The 18029-nt window shown below is 39.4% G+C and overlaps 1 long non-coding RNA gene across 1 annotated transcript in view; it reads right to left on the bottom strand.

Annotated features, from left to right (window-relative positions):
- Positions 1-3205: 3205 nt before the first annotated feature.
- LOC118119084 overlaps positions 3206-18029 on the bottom strand; it is a 42448-nt gene continuing 27624 nt past the window's right edge. The window contains exons 3-4 of the long non-coding RNA XR_004698046.2: positions 9922-9978; positions 3206-4055 (exon numbers count right to left, since the gene is read on the bottom strand). This is a non-coding gene — a long non-coding RNA (uncharacterized LOC118119084). The remainder of the gene's footprint in view (positions 4056-9921; positions 9979-18029) is intronic.

Below are 18029 nucleotides of genomic sequence, written 5' to 3'. Positions count from 1 at the left end.
GATTAATATCGGTTTACGGTCTCTTTATCGTCTGACGTGTGCAGCGAAAAACACTCTGCTGACTCACTGCTGCGAGGGAGTTGTGTTACAGTAGCCTCACCTGGGGGGATGTACCTGTGCTGCACCTGAACTCCAGAGGAAAAACAACTGAAACATCTTTTCTTTTAAGTAACGATTCAGAGAAATTCTCAGACAAATCGAGGCTGGAGAAAAAACCTGTGTGTCTAGTTATCATATCTTAAAATATCCCAGTGGTGCACGTGTTGTGTTATTAAAGTTAGAACACTTGTTGGAAAATATTCAAACTGGTTTGAGATCGAGACAAGATAGATTATCCCGCAGCGGGAGGTTCTCTGCTCAGACGTGTTCACGACAGCAACAAATTATCGGCAGGATTCAGGTGAGAGGTGGAGCAGCAGGCGGAGGCAGGATGGAACTTCGTCCGCGGGGATCGTGTGTTTTTGTTTACAGCTCATCGGCACAGACGTCGGGCTCTTATCGCCACAAACTCTCTTCACGTCTTCGTCTAGATCTGAACTCTTATTCGGATCTGCACCAAATTGCACAACACATATAGATTTAGATAGATTCACAAATTATTCTCCCAAAATGTCTGGAAATGCCCGGAACCACATCCTTCCACCATCCTTATGTGCCAAACTGTCCGGTAGGTTTTAATCCTACTAACTGACATTGACGTTACAGCTGCCAAACCCAGAAACGCTCTGTAACTTTGGCATTGAGGCGTCTGAGAGTTTGATTTCAGTTTTGATTTCAGTTTAGTCTGTGTTCAGTCTTTAAAAACAGGTTTTAAGAAGTGATCTAAAGGACGTCACTGCCTCTTTGAGCCTTATCTCCTCAGGTCGTGCCTAAGCCGAGGGATCCTGATGGCAAAGGCACCGTCACCTTTAGTATCCAGCACATCAGTGGTCAACATTTCTATGATGGAGCTTGGGGCTTTGAAAAGTAATCAATTCTAAAAGAGACAGGGGAGAGGAGCAGGGACCGGGGTGATGTGATGTCGTGGGTTAAAACCAGTAAGAAGCAGGTTGCAGATGTTTCCTACATATCCACGTATTTTCTCTTGATTAATATTAAATATTTGAGTCTCATGAGAGCAGTTAAACCAAACGTTCTAGACGTTCTCGACAGACACGTGAAGTGTAGCTTCATCGTGCTCCTTCAAACACAAAAACAACAGACAACTTCCTCAGTGTGTGATGTTTTATTGGTGGAGTGTAATTTCTCACAGGCAGGATTCACTTCTGCTAAACTTTACTCAAAAGGCCCAGAATTTAAAATGTAGAAGTTTTAAATATCTCTTTCCCTCTGTCCTCTCTCACACACACTCTTTCCTGTTCGAGGTTTTGTCCCCATCTTCCTATTTCACACGCTCTCTTCCAAGCGCACACACACACACACACACACATACACACACACACACGCTTTCTTCAGGCTTTTGACAAGTTGCTAATGATCATAAAACGGGTTTAAGTAGAAACACACAAAAGTTTTTAAATGAAAGGTCTCAAACTAAATAAATCTCCGGATTTTCGGCAAACTTATTCTCTCCTACAGGGGGTGCTTGAACACCTGTACAGTTGTTATCAGTTCCCTAAGTTACATGTCTCTCACAAAGACTGTAAATAAAGATGGCCGACACGTCTCCACCTCCTCCCACTATCACGAAATGAAGCCACAATAACCCGGACATGAAATGTTGTCATCTTGTGCTGATGGCGTCCTTTTGAGCCAGAGTCTGTGTAGCAGCGATCGGGGGAATGACGCTGCAGTAGCAAAATCCAGCCAATACACATGCCCGACCAATTAGGAGTCAGTCTCAGCTGTCAACCAAGACGTTTCACCCTGGTTTATAGCATCAAATAACTAATTAAAATGTGATGAGGGCGACAGAAAAAATCTTTGAGAAAAATGTACTTAATGTTTGATTGTGTCCCATCTGCTAACATGGAGGAGGTAAGATTCATGACCTGCACAGCAGCCAGCCACCAGGGATCAAGACACTTTGATCCCCGTGTGTCTCAGATGGATCAGCTCATCCTAACATGGGTCGTCACAGGTCACGTCTTTCTCTCGGTTAAAAGCAATATACATTTTATTTTAATTTAGTTTCCTTCAGGCTTAAAACATGTTGGTTCACGTTTGTCTTTTTTTGTGAATGAACATAATTCAGTTCATCTGGGGACTAACAGGAAAATCTCTCGAGGGGAAAATGTGTTTGGGAAAAGTAAATTGTTCAGGAATGATGCCTGTTTACACTGGTGACCACATTTTGAAATGAGACAATACTGTTTTACTGTGTGACAACAGCCTGAGGGTCATGAAACCCGTGAATACAGACCTGCGAGTGGTTAAAACCCCGAGCGTTCCTCAGCAGGAACAAACACAGGCTATGAAACTATGAATTATGAAGCTATCAAGCTGTTCAAATATAATCAATGAAGTTATTTCTATTTTGTACTCTTTAATAGTATTGTATAAGCCTTTCTGTCTGAGGGATCCTATTGTGAAAATCGAATTTTCCTCACGTTACTTTTATAGTTGAGAACAAGCTTAATGGAGATGATTAAGGTTTAATGTTTTTCTGTTTTCTTCTTTCAATCAGTCCCACACACTTGATCCAGAAAATATGATATATATATATATATATATATTAAAAAATAATGATATGCACAGGTAGAAAAAGTGAATTTTACAGAATAAGCAGAAAATATTAAATTTCTTATTTCAAGTTCTATATATTTGGTTGTATTTGTGGTTTTTGATTTATAAATAAGTTTATGATTAAACTGTAAATTTAAATTCAACATTTAACATTTCTACAATATTTCTTTGTCATAAGGGTTTTATATATATATATATATATATATATATGAGCCCATATATCGGTATTTGACATTTTAAACTCTCTAAAATCAGTATTAGCATTGGCCGGCAAATAAACAATATAAGTCTGGCTGTAAAAGTAGTTTTGAGATTTAAGTGTTGGACAAAACAAAGAATCTAAAGACGTTAACTTACATCGATGCACTGACTGTACACAATGACCTGGTTTCTATACACTGAATATACTGAATTGTTAGTTAAATTATTAAATGCATTATTGAAATAAAGGGAAGATGCATTAGCTACAACACACAATAAAATCTGTCTATTCTATTGTTTTGAAAAAAGATTCTGCACAAACTGTATGACTGTTATTTACTTGACAGAACAATGGATCTTCTGTGTTCTACAATCAGAACTTTCCAGATCCGCTCGTTTCCCTGTGACGAGCGACTCACACTTCACGGTGTCTGTTAGTTTAATGTTTGTTCTTCTGATTAAATTCTTTGTTTAACAAACTGTTCTTATTCCAAACACTTTGAATATATTTTTTCAGCAAAAATCAGCCTCAAGTCTGATTTATTTATAAAGTGTTTAGCTTCCAGGAACACAAGTTACATGACAATAAAAAAATATATATTTCACTATGTATACATAAAAAAATATACATATTACACTTAATTTACATGTAAAATCCCTTACCTTAGTTCCTCTTTCACTCTAAGTCTCTTAATGATTCAACATTTGAAGATAAAGCCTCACAGCAGCTGGTTTTATGATAAATAAATAAAGTTAAACCCACTCGGCTTCAGAGTCTATGTTATCTTTTACTTGTGTGTTACTTCCTGTGGTCACCAGCATTCAGGATGTACTTCACTGGGTGTGGAGCCCACAGGCTGCACAACGTTTGCCAATCCTCAGCACTCGGAAAATTACATCCTCCTGCAGGTGTTTAATGGTCGTCTGGTGCAATGCAACCACAGAATCCCTCCTCACGGCCCCTTCAGAGCCTCATGCATGTGTTCTTCCCTTCAACATTTCAACAAATTCTTCACAAAATCCAGAGCACATTTGTGTGTTTTTCTGAACCAGCAGCTGCAAACCGCGCCTCACAACCCCAGCAGCTCCTCCGCGCTGGCTGCGGTCTCCGTCCACCAGCCAACCATCTCGTGATGTCATTACCCCAAACTGACTCAGCAGCACGTCATCTGGAACACAGCAAAAGGAAAAAACATTGTTAGGATGCGGCGAGAGTAGAAAGAAAACGCACAAGGAAAATAAGTTAATAAGCGATGAGAACAGGAGGTGCTCATTGCATTAAGTGGTGCTCAGGTATCACAGGAACCCATTATAGTAAAAAAGAGTGACTTAAAGAGTCTGGAACAGAAAACGGTGCAGCACAAACTGCACAGCTCTTATTGCTCTTAAATAAAATGTTATTTGCAGACCTGCAGAGAAGGAAACACGATTTCCAAAACAGAAAGCAAACAAAAAGGAACAAAATAAGATGCAAGTTATCACGGGTTCCTCAGATTGTCCAGTATTAATATTCTACAATATGATTTAACATAACAAAACGTCTTAAAGTCCCAGTCCCCCTCACCATTAGGAATATGTCTGCAATCCAACTCTCAGAGGTCAGATTTAAAGAAGGTCATAATAATTAGGGTCACTTTGATTTAACCACCCGTCTGTCCAGTCTGAACAGATCAAAGCACTGTTTGTTTTTTTTACTGTAAAGCTTTACTGGAAAGAAACGATCATTTCTGTTTTGGCTCAACAACAGACAACAGGACCTCTTCCCTTGAGCTTTCTGCATCACCCGAAGAGATGAAAGATGTTGGCAGACGTTTATGTTTGAGTTTTTTAATGAAAACTCTGGAAAACATGTAAGTTCCCTTTTTACAGGAATCTGCTCATATTCATTGTGGTGTTTATTGTAATATAAATACTCCCTTAAATCAACTAAAAACACTAAATAAATAAGTAGCGGTGACGTTGTGATCCTGTCCTGCAAACCCTGCAGCATTTAAATCTACATTATATGTGTCGTGAATGTGCTGATGATCGTGACTCATTTGTCCTGTGTTACGGTGTTTTCAAAAGATAAAGAAAGGAGGAAAGAACGTGTAAATACTCAGACAGAATTCCCATCTCGTCAAGTATTTCTTGTCAATTACTCACTATTAAAAATCGTAATTTCTCAAGACCCGGATTTTCAGCCTGTCTTTTCATGATTTTCTTTAAAAATCAAGAGTCATAGAGACAAGATTATATTTCTACACACACATATTTATCCTGTAGCCGCAATGGAAACTAGACTGTGACTCAGGATAGAGCAGATACATAACCTGCACCAAGAAACCACAGTTAAATTCACTAGATATGGATTTTTATTTGGATCTGCAACTAATCCACTAACTCATAAACATCAGTTCCCAAAATATGCTGGATTTTTTTGCATGTTGAAAAACTGATTGCAACATTAAAGAAAGTTTGGGGGGGGTGGTTGAGTGGTTTTTGTGTAATCTAGAAACAAACGCTGATGAAAACACAAACTCCTTGGGCAGCTCTATCTCATGTAAACACACACACATCACACACATCACATGCACACACACACACGCACACGCACACACACACACCTATTGTTATGAAAACAAATCTCTACTAATCGACAGGCTTCCCTCCAGAGGATGAACGTCTTTAGCCAAGTTAAAGTACCATCGTCGGACACTGTGATTAAAGACCTTGTCAGAAGTGTAAAAAAGATAAATTACAATCTTCCATTTATAACCCCCTCTCTCCCTCTCCTTCTCTCTCTCTCTCTCTCTCTCTTCACACCATTACACCCACCACAGGCGAGAGGCTCTGAGTCTTCAACACGTTTAATCTTTCTGTTGAGAGCTGAGGAGATGAATTAGTCGTTTGCCCTTTTTAAGAGAAGCACCGATTTGTTTCAGACTCGAGACATCGACGTGAAAACACATTTTCATTTCCACTCTTTGGCTTTTTGAAAGTTCTTTCTATTCCAGTACAAGTGTTAGATATTTCTGTCAACAACAATGTGTCTGGATGAAATCAGATTTTCAGGATGTGAGATCAATTCTGAAATAACATGACTACGCTGGTTTGACCCGTAACCACGGCCACCGTCTCCTCAGGAGTAAACAACTGCATCACTGTCTTCACAGAAGACATTCAAGACAATAAAGGGATTAAACGGACGTGACTTCATTCACTGCAGAGATGTTTGTTTTTCCTCTCGCATGACGATGATGAATAACTGACTGAGGGGCCGGGAGGAACCAGCCTGATAGATGCTCCGTCTTCCTGCCTGATTAAGTGGATGTGCATTTAGGTCTGTGGCCAGTTTAACCTCTGGGGGGAGAGAGAGAGATTTATTGAAAACAGTGACAGGATGTTTTAAAAAAGCTTCTAACTGATTATGTTTAGATGTTTAACAGAAACTTGTCCTCTCTCACTACACCTGCCTTCATGCAGAGGTTTAAAATAATAATAAAACACTTGTTTATTTCCATTTATGCACTAATACATCAGGGCACTCTTCTACAGTTTAAGATTTAATTGTGTCGGAAAATTACCAATTTAAAAAATACTTAAATTGATCAAACTAATCAAACTAAAGTTAGTATTTGTTGATTTAACTTGTTAAGTTTAACTTAAACAGACTTAATTCTTCTTTGTGTTATTTAATGATGTCATTTTTTAAGTAGGTTAAACAATCGGATGTTTTCAGTGCGTAGGAAAGTGATTCAACGTTCAAATCTAAATATTGAGTGTAGACTAATAAAATCAAATTTCTGAAAGATGGATTATATCAATATATACAAACCCTTAAGTAGAGAGAGAGAGATGATGTGCTTTTCATTATTTGTAAATATATTCCAAGATTATCACCGCATCATTTCTCTTGAAATCCTACTGGATTAAGACAGTGTTTTATTTCCCTCTGATTACATCAGCACAACATGACGGATCAGTATAAGATGAGGATCAGTATTAACTGTGCAGCTCCATATTTACTGAAACGAGGAATTATGGACGAGGTGTGAAGCTAACAGAGAACTTCCATCAGCCTCTGGAGACACCAGTTTGTGGAGAGAGCAGCTGAAAGACCCAACGCTCTCCACTCTCATTACTTTCAGTCCGTAAGTGTGAATACAAATGTCTCTGTGGTCAAAGATCAGCGGTAACGCCGCAGAGTTTCTCCGCTCGGTTCATTACTGCTGAGAGGAGATTTGACGGATGAGCCGATGCTCTGTTTGTCGCCTCCTCTGATGAAGTGAAAACCTGCATCAGCAGCTCTCAGGAAGTTAAACAGCAGCTGTATGAATTGGCTGCAGGTCGGAGGTGAAGGTGAGGGACGTGTGCAGCGGATTTATCATTCTGCTCCTCATCAATAGATGATTCATCTGAGCTGCGGTTTATAAGCTCCACCGCCGATTTATTAGGCACAACGGCGGAAATGCACCTTGACGTTGGTTGCCAACCGCCAATAAACTGAATTTGGCACATCTACTTAACACTACTGCTAAAAAATCCTGTCTTTGAAAAGTTGTAATGTTCTTTTTTGTAGATTGTGATCATATTGAAGGATGTAGTTTGAATATGAGAAACACCTCAGACGCAGCACAACACAATGTTTAAAAACTTGAGCAATACAAACTTAACAGAGTTATAAATAATTTCAGAACCATATTAAACAGCACTGTTTTAGCCTGGTGTACCTAATACACTGGAGTGAATGCTTATCTTTTATTTTATGTATCTTTTATTTATCTTTTCTTTAGAAAATAACATTATTAAACCAACGTGAATATTTCTAATGTGCTGATGCATGATCATTCTCAAATTTAAAAAGTGATGCCAAACCAATACACTACTTTTGCTGATGATTTTTATTATTTACAATGTGGGTTTTCAAAAGTGGTCTATTCATTATTATTTCTCAATAGTTAAAAATAATTACTTTAGAATTAAAGCAAAAATATCTGCTAAATAGGACATTGCTTTATTATTTATTAATTGTTCAACGCTAAAGACAATAAACAAAGCTGACCCATAAACTGCACATGTACAACATCTGGATTTCAAAATAATGTTGTTGGCCACAGAGAGCAGATACAAATATGAATTTTTGGGGTTTATGAAGAAGTCACATCCTGTCACTCAGAAAACAAATCGGCATTTAAGACTCGCAAACTGGTCCTTTGTGACCAAAGAGAGAAAACAGAGCAATTGAACATCTGTTTTTCAGAAGTTTGCATCACGTCTGTGTCGTTTGTTTCATATCATCCCAACTCGTATGTTTAACATGTCAGAGTTTTGTTTTTGGTGTAAAAGGTTTAACATCATTAACAGAACTTCCCAGAATTTGAGTTTGTGTGACATCTACTTTGACTTCCCTCGAAATGGCTGCAGTTAGTGTGGAAAAAACCCCGAATCACTTCAGAGTCGGAGTGAATGATTAATCGTCTTCATTTCACAGGAAATAGGAGCTGTGCTGCTGACTGGAGGGATGTTGAGATAAGATGCCTGAGACCAGAACGAGAGGGAGGTGAGACATTTACCACAAATTCGATGTGGTCACAAGCACACAGCTTTCAAAACAAGTCCAGGAATAAAGCTTCTTCTGCTCCAAGTCTTTCTGAGGGAAAATGAACATCTGCTGCTTTTGTGCTGTGATGTTTTGTTTATGTGGGATTAACTTTGCTCGAGTCTCCGGCTGCAGGACTGATCGAAGAAGACGGGAAACGGTCGTGTTGCACATTCAGATGTTCAGTTTCCAGTCAGTGAACGTGCAGATTCACACAGACTCACACACAACGCTGAAGAAAGTCTATTGATTAAATGTGTCGCAAAAAAAGCTTCAGAGCTCTCCGTCAAACTTTAGTTTTTACAGAATTAAAATAACAGAACTGACCGATCTCTCCTGTAAACTCTGTCCACAGACTTTATTCCAAGCGGACGTGACAACAAGCACAACACGATCCCCAGTTATCAAACCCTTTCCTCCGCCCACGACGACATGACCACACTTAAATAATCCTGATGAAGGTGTGAACTTCCTGTCAAACTACAAACATGGCGTCTAGATGTCATATGTGACTGCAGGGCTGCATCATGTGAATGTTTCTAAAGTCTCCATCAGCTGTGTCCACGCTCTGTTTCCTCACGAGGCCGTGATGCTGTCAGTATTGATCACTGAACGTGTTGCACTTTAGCTGATTAATCTGCTGCAGCCGCACTCAGTCGGTCGACCAACACGTGAGAGAGAAACGTAAAATGCAAGAGAGAAGAGGATGTGACAGATTTGTTGTTACGGAGACGCTTGTAATCTGCATCGTTTGGTTCTTATTTACTGTTTATTCATATTTTGCTGTATTGGAGAACATTTTCACCTTCATCTTAAAACAGCTCTCAGGTGCTAGTGTGCTACATGTAGCATGTGTAATGAGTGTAATGGTGAAAAAGTCTAAATATCTGATTAATCAAATTATTATTATTTTTTTTTTTTTTGCATCCTGACCACAGGTAACTAAGATATTTGATCCTCTCTTTAAGATTAAATATTACTGCAATGGAGATGGACACTGACACTGAGTGAGCAATTATCACTACGTTATATTTATTAGACACTAAATGATGTCAAGGCAGATTTCACAAAATGTTTTTTTTGTGAATTATTTACCCTGAGGTTTGATATTTTCTGATAAAATATAAAATCCACAGAAAGAGAACTTGAACAAGCTGCTGTCGGAGAAATGACATCAGTGGAATTACAGGGGAAATCAGATTTAGAACTGAAAATGAACAGAGAATAAAAAAGACAAATAAAAACCACATTTACTGCAGCTCAGCGGCTTCCTATGTTTGCAGTGTTTAAAAAGCTTTCATTACAAATATCAACCTGTAAATCCATCTCTCATTATCTCGCCTGTGAGACCACCCTGGAAAGTTTGGGGATTATGTGAGATAAACTTGTTTGATAAACACGGCACTGATCAGACGGCCAAAGCGTCCAGTAGTTAACAATGTGCAAACACCTACCAGATGTTCTCGTGGTTTCCCCTCCGCTTCAACGTGGTGTGAACCTGCACGTCAGACCTGCAAGAGAAAGAAATCCAAGTCTTTATCTTTTGCCTCATGACAAATAACAACAATACAAAATAAAGGCAAAGAATTAAGTCCCCAAAAAGGCTAGAAATTGAATTCATGAAGTCGGGAGTCTCAGTGCTTTTAGTTTTTCTATCTCAAGGATTATTTTAATATCCTTCCCTGCATTTATCTGAACTGTTTTCAGACACGATCTCCAGAAAACTGGCTCCGAACATTATTATTATTATTATTAGCATCAGGGTCGAGCAGCAGGAGGCAGGTCGTGACATTTAGCTGCAGAAAGGTGCAGTAGTTTTGTTTACAGCACATTGACACCGGAGTCGGCCCTTATTCCCAAAAGCTCCCAGATCTAAGATAAAATCTGATAATCCTGCATTAGTCCCATAACAGAGACACTTGCTTTGTTACACAGGACAGTCAACGATATCTCATTGTCTCTGTTAGTTGTCCTCTTCATCTTCCAGGTGTATGGCTCCTATTTTTAATCCTGAGATATTTGTTTTTTTCTCTGGACATTTTCTCGTTGTGCTCTCACATGAGCTTAAGTGGACATTTTAATAAAGGTCCGGCAGTAAAAGTATCTGACTCAGACGTTTGCATTCTCACATTCAGCCCCTCTGGAAAATGTGCGGAGTTCAGTGCACGTCTGAAAACAGCTTTGGTGTCATGGGTGTAAGTCAGTTTGATGATTAGATGATTTCAGTATAAAAGCACCAGTGCTCTGAGTTATGAAGTCAACACAAACTGAAGCTTCAACACACAAAGTCTGTGTGCAGAAGTGTTTTTGTACCTGATTCATAGATCCATGTATAAGTTTGCACGCGATACTAAATACTTACACCCTCATTCACTCACTTATTATTGTAATGTTTGATGTACTTCTAAGTTGTCCTTGTCTTAGAATTACTACATGATTTGAGTTGCAACCTTTAAAATGAGGATGTGGACTCGTCCCTGTGCAGTGATGAGACCTGCAGCCTCTGAGAAAAAACAATCAAGTCTTCAGTTAAAGATCTTGCCTTATTTCCCTCTGATATTTTGATGAGCATTTTCATATGCGTGTTATGAAATCACACTCTTGTATCACACTCTGACTCTCGGTATGAATGGTGCAAAGACTGTGCGGCGGCGTAGGAACACTCGGTACGCTGCTGTTGAGAAATATCCGTTTCCGTGCTGAAACACAGAGATTTCTCACAGAAAACCGAAATAACAATTCCAGAGAAATCTTCTTTCTCTGCCGAAGCCCCTGTCACGTAACTCAATCATCTCACATGTGGTTACCACTGAAAGACGCTGGATGACTACACCTTGTGTCATATTTAAAATAAGCGTACAAGCCAAAGCTCTAATATAGAGCCACACAATTTATAGTAATTGTAATATGTGTGAACATTTTGCAAATAGCAAATCTTTCAGAATGCAAAGAAATAAATCTGGAGCTTCCTCACAATGGTACAACTTTAAACAAGGTCACTCACAGGACTGGAATATTCTCTGGAATCAAACACACCCTTACAGAAGTCAAACTAAATGAACCCTCTGATCTTTCCACATGTTTTACTGTCACAGGAGTCCTGGTTTTGTTTTGTGTCTCGTGATCTTTCTATGTCACAGTTCACCGGTGTGTGTGAGAATTTGTTTGACACATGTCTGAAAAGAGACAATGTCTGAAAAACCGTCCCACACAGCAGACAGATGCAAAGAGGCCTTTGTGTGGGTGGCGTTTTGAAACCTGGAGTCTGTGTGTGTGTGTGTGTGTGTGTGTGTGTGCGTGTGTGCATGCAGCAGACACAAGGTAAAAAGAGGATCTAACGGGGGGTGATCCACTGTTAATCAGGCTTCTTCTCTTCTCTTTCAATTTCAACAGGTATTTGACCTGGGTTCTTCCCTGACACATACAACAATCCTTTTCACCAAAGTTTTGTGTAAATTTGTTCAGTTGTCTTTGTGTCATCTTGTTCACAAACAAACACACAAATGGACCGGGGGGGGAAACACAACCTCTGTGGCTGAGACACAATGTTTTTTTAAATCTATAGATCTATAAGAGAAACTGTAATAAAAATACTCTGTTACAAAACAGGAGGTGGGGTTCTACAAAACAGAAAAATGGAAGATGTAACTGGAGCCTCGAGACACTTAAGTAACACAACTTTTTACAGCCTCTCCGGGTAAACAGAAGAGAGAGAGAGAGAGAGAGAGAGAGAGAGAGAGAGAGAGAGAGAGAGAGAGAGAGAGGGAGAGAGGGAGAGAGAGAGAGGGAGAGAGAGATGAGATTCTGAACAATGCCGTGGAGAACAAGTGGAAAATGATCAGAACATCCTGTTACTCCTGTTTTTTAACATGTTGCGCAAGACACAGGAAAGTTTGGGGGATGTAGAAGGACGATAGCAAGTCGCTGTCTGAACCCTTCAGCCTCTTCACGTCACTAAAGAACGACTCCGACTCCTTCCTGGTATGATTTCACAATGAGTCTGTACACCAATATTACACTGTATGAATTAGAAGCCCTGACCTTTGCCCTTGAACCTATTAACATTTGAGAAAAAGTTGCACCTATAGTTTATTTACTTTGTTTAACTTCTCAACAGTTAAATACATTCCAGTCGGACAACTCACGTCGGAATGTTTATTGCAACAGTAGAACAGGTTAGTGTTTGGTGTCAAGGCTCCGGTTTAGTCACCCCCCCCCCACCCCCAGGTTTGATTACAAAGATATGATGGGAGTGATGAGCAAATATTTATAACTCAAACTAACGGTCACAGAGCATCAGTGGCTCCCACACACTGCATCCTGTGAGGCTGAGACGTCGCTCCACAGAAGAAAACGTCCTTTTCGAGGCCTCCAGTAAAAATAGCCCCGTTGGCTTGTAAACAACGCGGCTTCGAAAAGGAAGTGAGAGGTTTAATATCAGTGAGGTGCTGAGGCAGCGGAGAACAGGGAAAATCCAACACGTTCTCAATTCTCCGTGCACGGTCTCCCCTGTGAAACCTGTGCATGTAACTGAGGCTGTGATGCAGGTCACAGCCGACGGCAGCAAACGCACCGTCACAGAAACAGAACTGAGCTTGAGGAAATGGAATGGGGTCAAATGAGTAAATATAAAGGTTCTTCAAATTGAACAACAAAACATAAATGAAAGTATTTTCCTGGTGTGTCGCACATGTCGGTTGTGTTTCAACCCACACCTGTAGAACTCTGCACCACAGCTCTGAGCGTGCTAATTAGATTGAACAGGTCGTTAACGTGAAGCGCTGTCATCGGAGGCATGTGTGTCATCACTCTCAAATTTACATTTCAAACACACGCAGCCTCTGAATTGTTCTGAGGAACAATGAATACGTTGATACTCGTCAGACATGCAAGTCTTTACACACACACATCATTTTGAAATGTAAAATTCTATTAAAAAACTGTGACTGTTACTGTTCATCTTGACTTTGACTCTCCAAAGATGTTTAAATATATTATAAGACAACACAGCTGCTATATGACACATTTAAATATCTTTTAAATTTAATCCACAAAAAATCTGAGCCAAGTAAATTCATGATTCCTACTCTGAAAATTAAATTAACAACATTACAACACATGCTGAGCTTACAGGTGGAAAAGCTGTGGATGAATTATTGCAGCCTTGCATTGAAAAGTCCTTATGTTCTTGTTATTTATTATATTTAGAATAATAAAGTGAAAGGAAACATTCCCCAGTAAAAATCATCTGAAAGGTTTATAATATGATTCTTATGATGGGTTAAAAGAAGAAAAAGTGAAAATGAACCGAATCAAGTGACAAAATCAGACTTAAAAAATATCCAATTTACATCATCATCCAGATTCTGGTCGTCACAGAAAGGTGATAGAATCTTTACTTAGATCAACTTGTTATAAAGTGACATTGCACAAAAGCACAGATGTATAAAATAAAAGTGACAGATAATAAATTGCAATCTTCACACCAGTTCTGCTAAAACTGGTAATTTATTCAGAAGAGCCTGACAATGAGATAAATACACGGTATTTGGGCAGATACACTTATAAAGGTCAATGATGAGACGTGTTTGTTTTACTTTGATGGGTTTCGAGGATGAATGAGTCAGAAGTCACCTGGTTTTTAAAATGTCAAGACTACAACAACAAAAATAAATGCTATTTTAAATATTTGTCTGCACGTGCAAATTTGTACTCAACAGGCTTTAACATGTTCTCTTACACCCATTAAAAATAAATCTGATACCACGCTGCTGCAGCAGAGACTGAAACAAACCACCCGAACACGTGAAACCTCTGACAAGCAGAACAACACGCTGCTGTAATTAATATCACTTCAGTCACATGAATACCTGACGAGTAACTCGACCCCCACGGAGACGCTCTTATTCTGTCGTGTAAATCAACATGGGACAATAATATCGAAAACAGGAGCTGAAATGAAGACGAGAAAACACGATAAGTGTGTGTGTGTGTGTGTGAAAATGTGTCAATTTCAGTTTCAAGAGGTTGAAATTAAAGGCTCAGGTAAAACTGACTTTTACATAACTCCATAAATGAGTCCAGTTAAAGTGAAATTGGCAGCAGCAGCGTCGTGGACATCAGAGATTGTTTGATGTATCAACATGAATCTCCAGCTCAGTGTTTTCCTCAGGATGTGATGTGTTGACACAGAGAACCGACGCCTGAACACAACACAGCGACTACAAGACCCCGATCAGACCTGGTTTTAATCCTCCGATCACAAGTGGCCGGTGCTGAGCACGTGTGTTCACACCTCGGCATCAGAGTGAACGTGTCTCCTGTGACCACTTGTGATCGGATCTCACTTCCCTGCTCTACATGCAAACACGTATGTCATCTGTGTTAGTTAAGACCAAATGATGTTAGTTTGATATTTTGGCCACAAACAAATCAGCGTATGGGCTCAGATGAGAGTAAGTAGAGGTTCAGTTCATGGTGAAACTGCAGCGGGTCAGAGGACGTCAGCTGAGTTGTTCCTTCACACGTGGCCCAGGATGGATTCACGCTCACACTGTTCAACGACTGTGGACACACGTGTGATCGGATCTATATCTGATCTGAGTGCGTTCACACCTGAACTTAGAGCCGTCCACTTGGGATCGGTTCACAGAAACCACATGTAAATACCAGGTAATAAAAATAAAGCGTTTTCACTGGAAACTCCTAAAAAACATCCCTGATGTGAACCAACATTATGAACAATTGTGAAAGTGAAGATATGAGATAACAAAGGTTTCACACAGCTCAGTGATGACGGAGCAGTTCTTCTCTTTCTTTCATGTCAGGTTTTCATTGTTGTGTGTTTGTCTCTTTTTTAGCAAGATTACACAAAAACTACTGAAACCGATTCTCTTGAAACTTAACTTTCAGAGTGGATTCGTGAGAAGATCAGGCATGTGTAGAATTGTAATATCTATGAAAACATGAAATCTGGATTTATCTATAGAACCTGAAACAACGACCAGTGAGGATTCAATATCTTTCAATCTCTACTATTTTCAGAGATATGTCAAGATAGGTCCAGGATTTTTTTTTTTACCTGCCCTTCTACTTTTGTTTTCACGTGCATATACAAGAAAAAATTAAACGACTTTGTGTTTGCTCTGTTCCCCCCCACATTCAGCTTCGATGAAAACAAGTGGTGACTTCTGTACGAGTCAGTAAAAGTGATTGTTCAAGCTTGTTCAAGTAAAAGTGATTGTTCAAAGCTGAAAAGTCATTTAAAGAAGTGTAAGGCTTACAGGGCAGGAAATACAAAATAAAAAAAGGCTAAATAGTAACATCCTAATTTGACCTAAAAGTTTATTTAAGTTTTAACGTTACTTCCTCCTTGTTTTTGGATTCTACAGGCTCCACTGCAGCATGAGTTAAAAATAAAAAACTGGTTCATTTTGCAACTTCCATTTTTCTTTCTTTACAAACTTTTCTTTCTTTACCGAACCTAATATGTACAACAGGTCAGCAACATAGTTGTGAAGCTAAAAAACACCAGGCTGACCCTCTTAGTTCCTGAAACTGGGAGAGGAGCCGCCCACAGAGCTTCACGCCTGTGTCGGGTGAGGCTGACGGTAAATGAGGCAGCGTCTCTACGTGCTGCACTCACCTCGGTGGTTATCTTGAAAAAAAAAAAGAAGCATGAAATCTTGTCATGTGCTTCAAACAACGATAAACAATCTCTGATTTGAATGTGTAAATGTCACCTGGGACAGATGATGAGCAGCGAGAAGAGGGAACAAGCTCTTACCACACGTGCGCTCAAATAAACACACACAGGGTACAGGACATTTTAGCACATGCAGTACAGGAGACACAGCTTCACACACAAGGACACATAAGGACACACACACACTGGGACACGGCAGAGAAAGTCTGAGGACACCTGACATTTACATGGATTCTCTTTAAAAAAAACGACTGGAGCTGAACGGAAAGCGTTTGCTTTGGTGGTGGAGCTGAAGAGCTCGGCTTCACGCGCGCACACGTGATCTGTGAAACTGTGAAAGCCCCGACACGTGACCGACAACGACCCAACACTCGGAATTAAGGAATCTGTGTTTGATGTGGTTGCAAAAGAAACTGATATATAAACCTCCATCCCCGTAAAATAGAGAAACAATCATCACTCACACCTACGGTCAATTTAGACTGTGCACGTCCTTAAACCAACACAAACACGGGGGAAACATGCTAAAGAACATGTAATAACAGTTTTATGTGGGTCAATATAGAAGCAGACATTAAACACATGTAGGCCTCATGTACCTGCACATGATAACAACATTCATATCAATAATAGCACAACAAAACATGCACACACACACTACACACACACAGACACAACCCACATATGGACAAAAATACTGTATGTTCACACAGAGCTGCAGTGTAGACAAAACCTGCACAAGTACACAGACACACACACACACACACACACACACACACACACACACACACACACACACACACACACACACACACACACACACACACACACACACACACTGTTAAATTCTTAAATCCCCTAAAGCAACCACAAATAAACCAAAAACACACTAAACACAGTCATAATGTCCACACATGCACACAAATATATAAAATATTTAGTACACACACACACACACACACGCATATTTACATGTATTACATACTATACATACAGATCAGTGCTCATTCACAGCCCAACAGATACAAGTATACACACACACACTGTTACACACGGAACAAGTTAGTGATTAGTCAAAGTGATGCCACCCACACGGACTCCACACTGCCTGACTGAAACCATAAACATGTTTTTATTTACTTATTGTCTCGTTCTAGATCAGAGAGACCGACCACACACACACTGTCTGACATTTAATATCTTAAACCAACAACTGCAAACATTTTCACTCAAGTCCCAAAGGAGAGTGATCAGAAATATACTGAGGACAAGTCATGTTTACAGTTAAAAATATTAAGTTTATTAGCTCTTGTAAGTTAGTCTGTAATTCATTTCCCTAAACTTCAAATAAATACTGAAGGAATCATTTAACCAATTTACTGGACTGTAATTTAAAAAAGCTATTGTAATAAAATCAAGACAAAATAAAAAGAAGTCTAAATAGTTATTAAACTCAATAAAACCTGATATTGAACTTGATTAAAATATCAAACTGCATTCAGGTCATAAGTCGAAGCAAATGCAGTCAATGCCACTGCAGCCAATTCAATAATCAGAAACTTCTTCTCAAAGCCCCTCAACAAACCATCTACTACGATGAATCAAAGTAAAAGTATTAATCACAGTCAGTAAAGATAGAAGAACTGCGTCGCACTGCGAGGAACCTGCAGTGAAATATCTCACGACTCATTTTGAAACTGCTCGACTCAAGTCACAACCCGAGACGTGACCGAAGCACCAGCGATGTGAGACGGAAAAATTCTAAAAGTGACGAAAACGCTGAAGTTAAAAGGTGTAAATAAAAAGAGATGAGTCAAAGTGAGCGTTTATATATACGACTAAATTACTACTCTTAGT

This window comes from Hippoglossus stenolepis, chromosome 12 (assembly GCF_022539355.2).
Source record: "Hippoglossus stenolepis isolate QCI-W04-F060 chromosome 12, HSTE1.2, whole genome shotgun sequence".
Taxonomy (NCBI): Eukaryota; Metazoa; Chordata; class Actinopteri; order Pleuronectiformes; family Pleuronectidae; genus Hippoglossus; species Hippoglossus stenolepis.
Note: the sequence above shows the minus strand (reverse complement) of the source record. Positions and strands in the feature narration are given on the sequence as shown.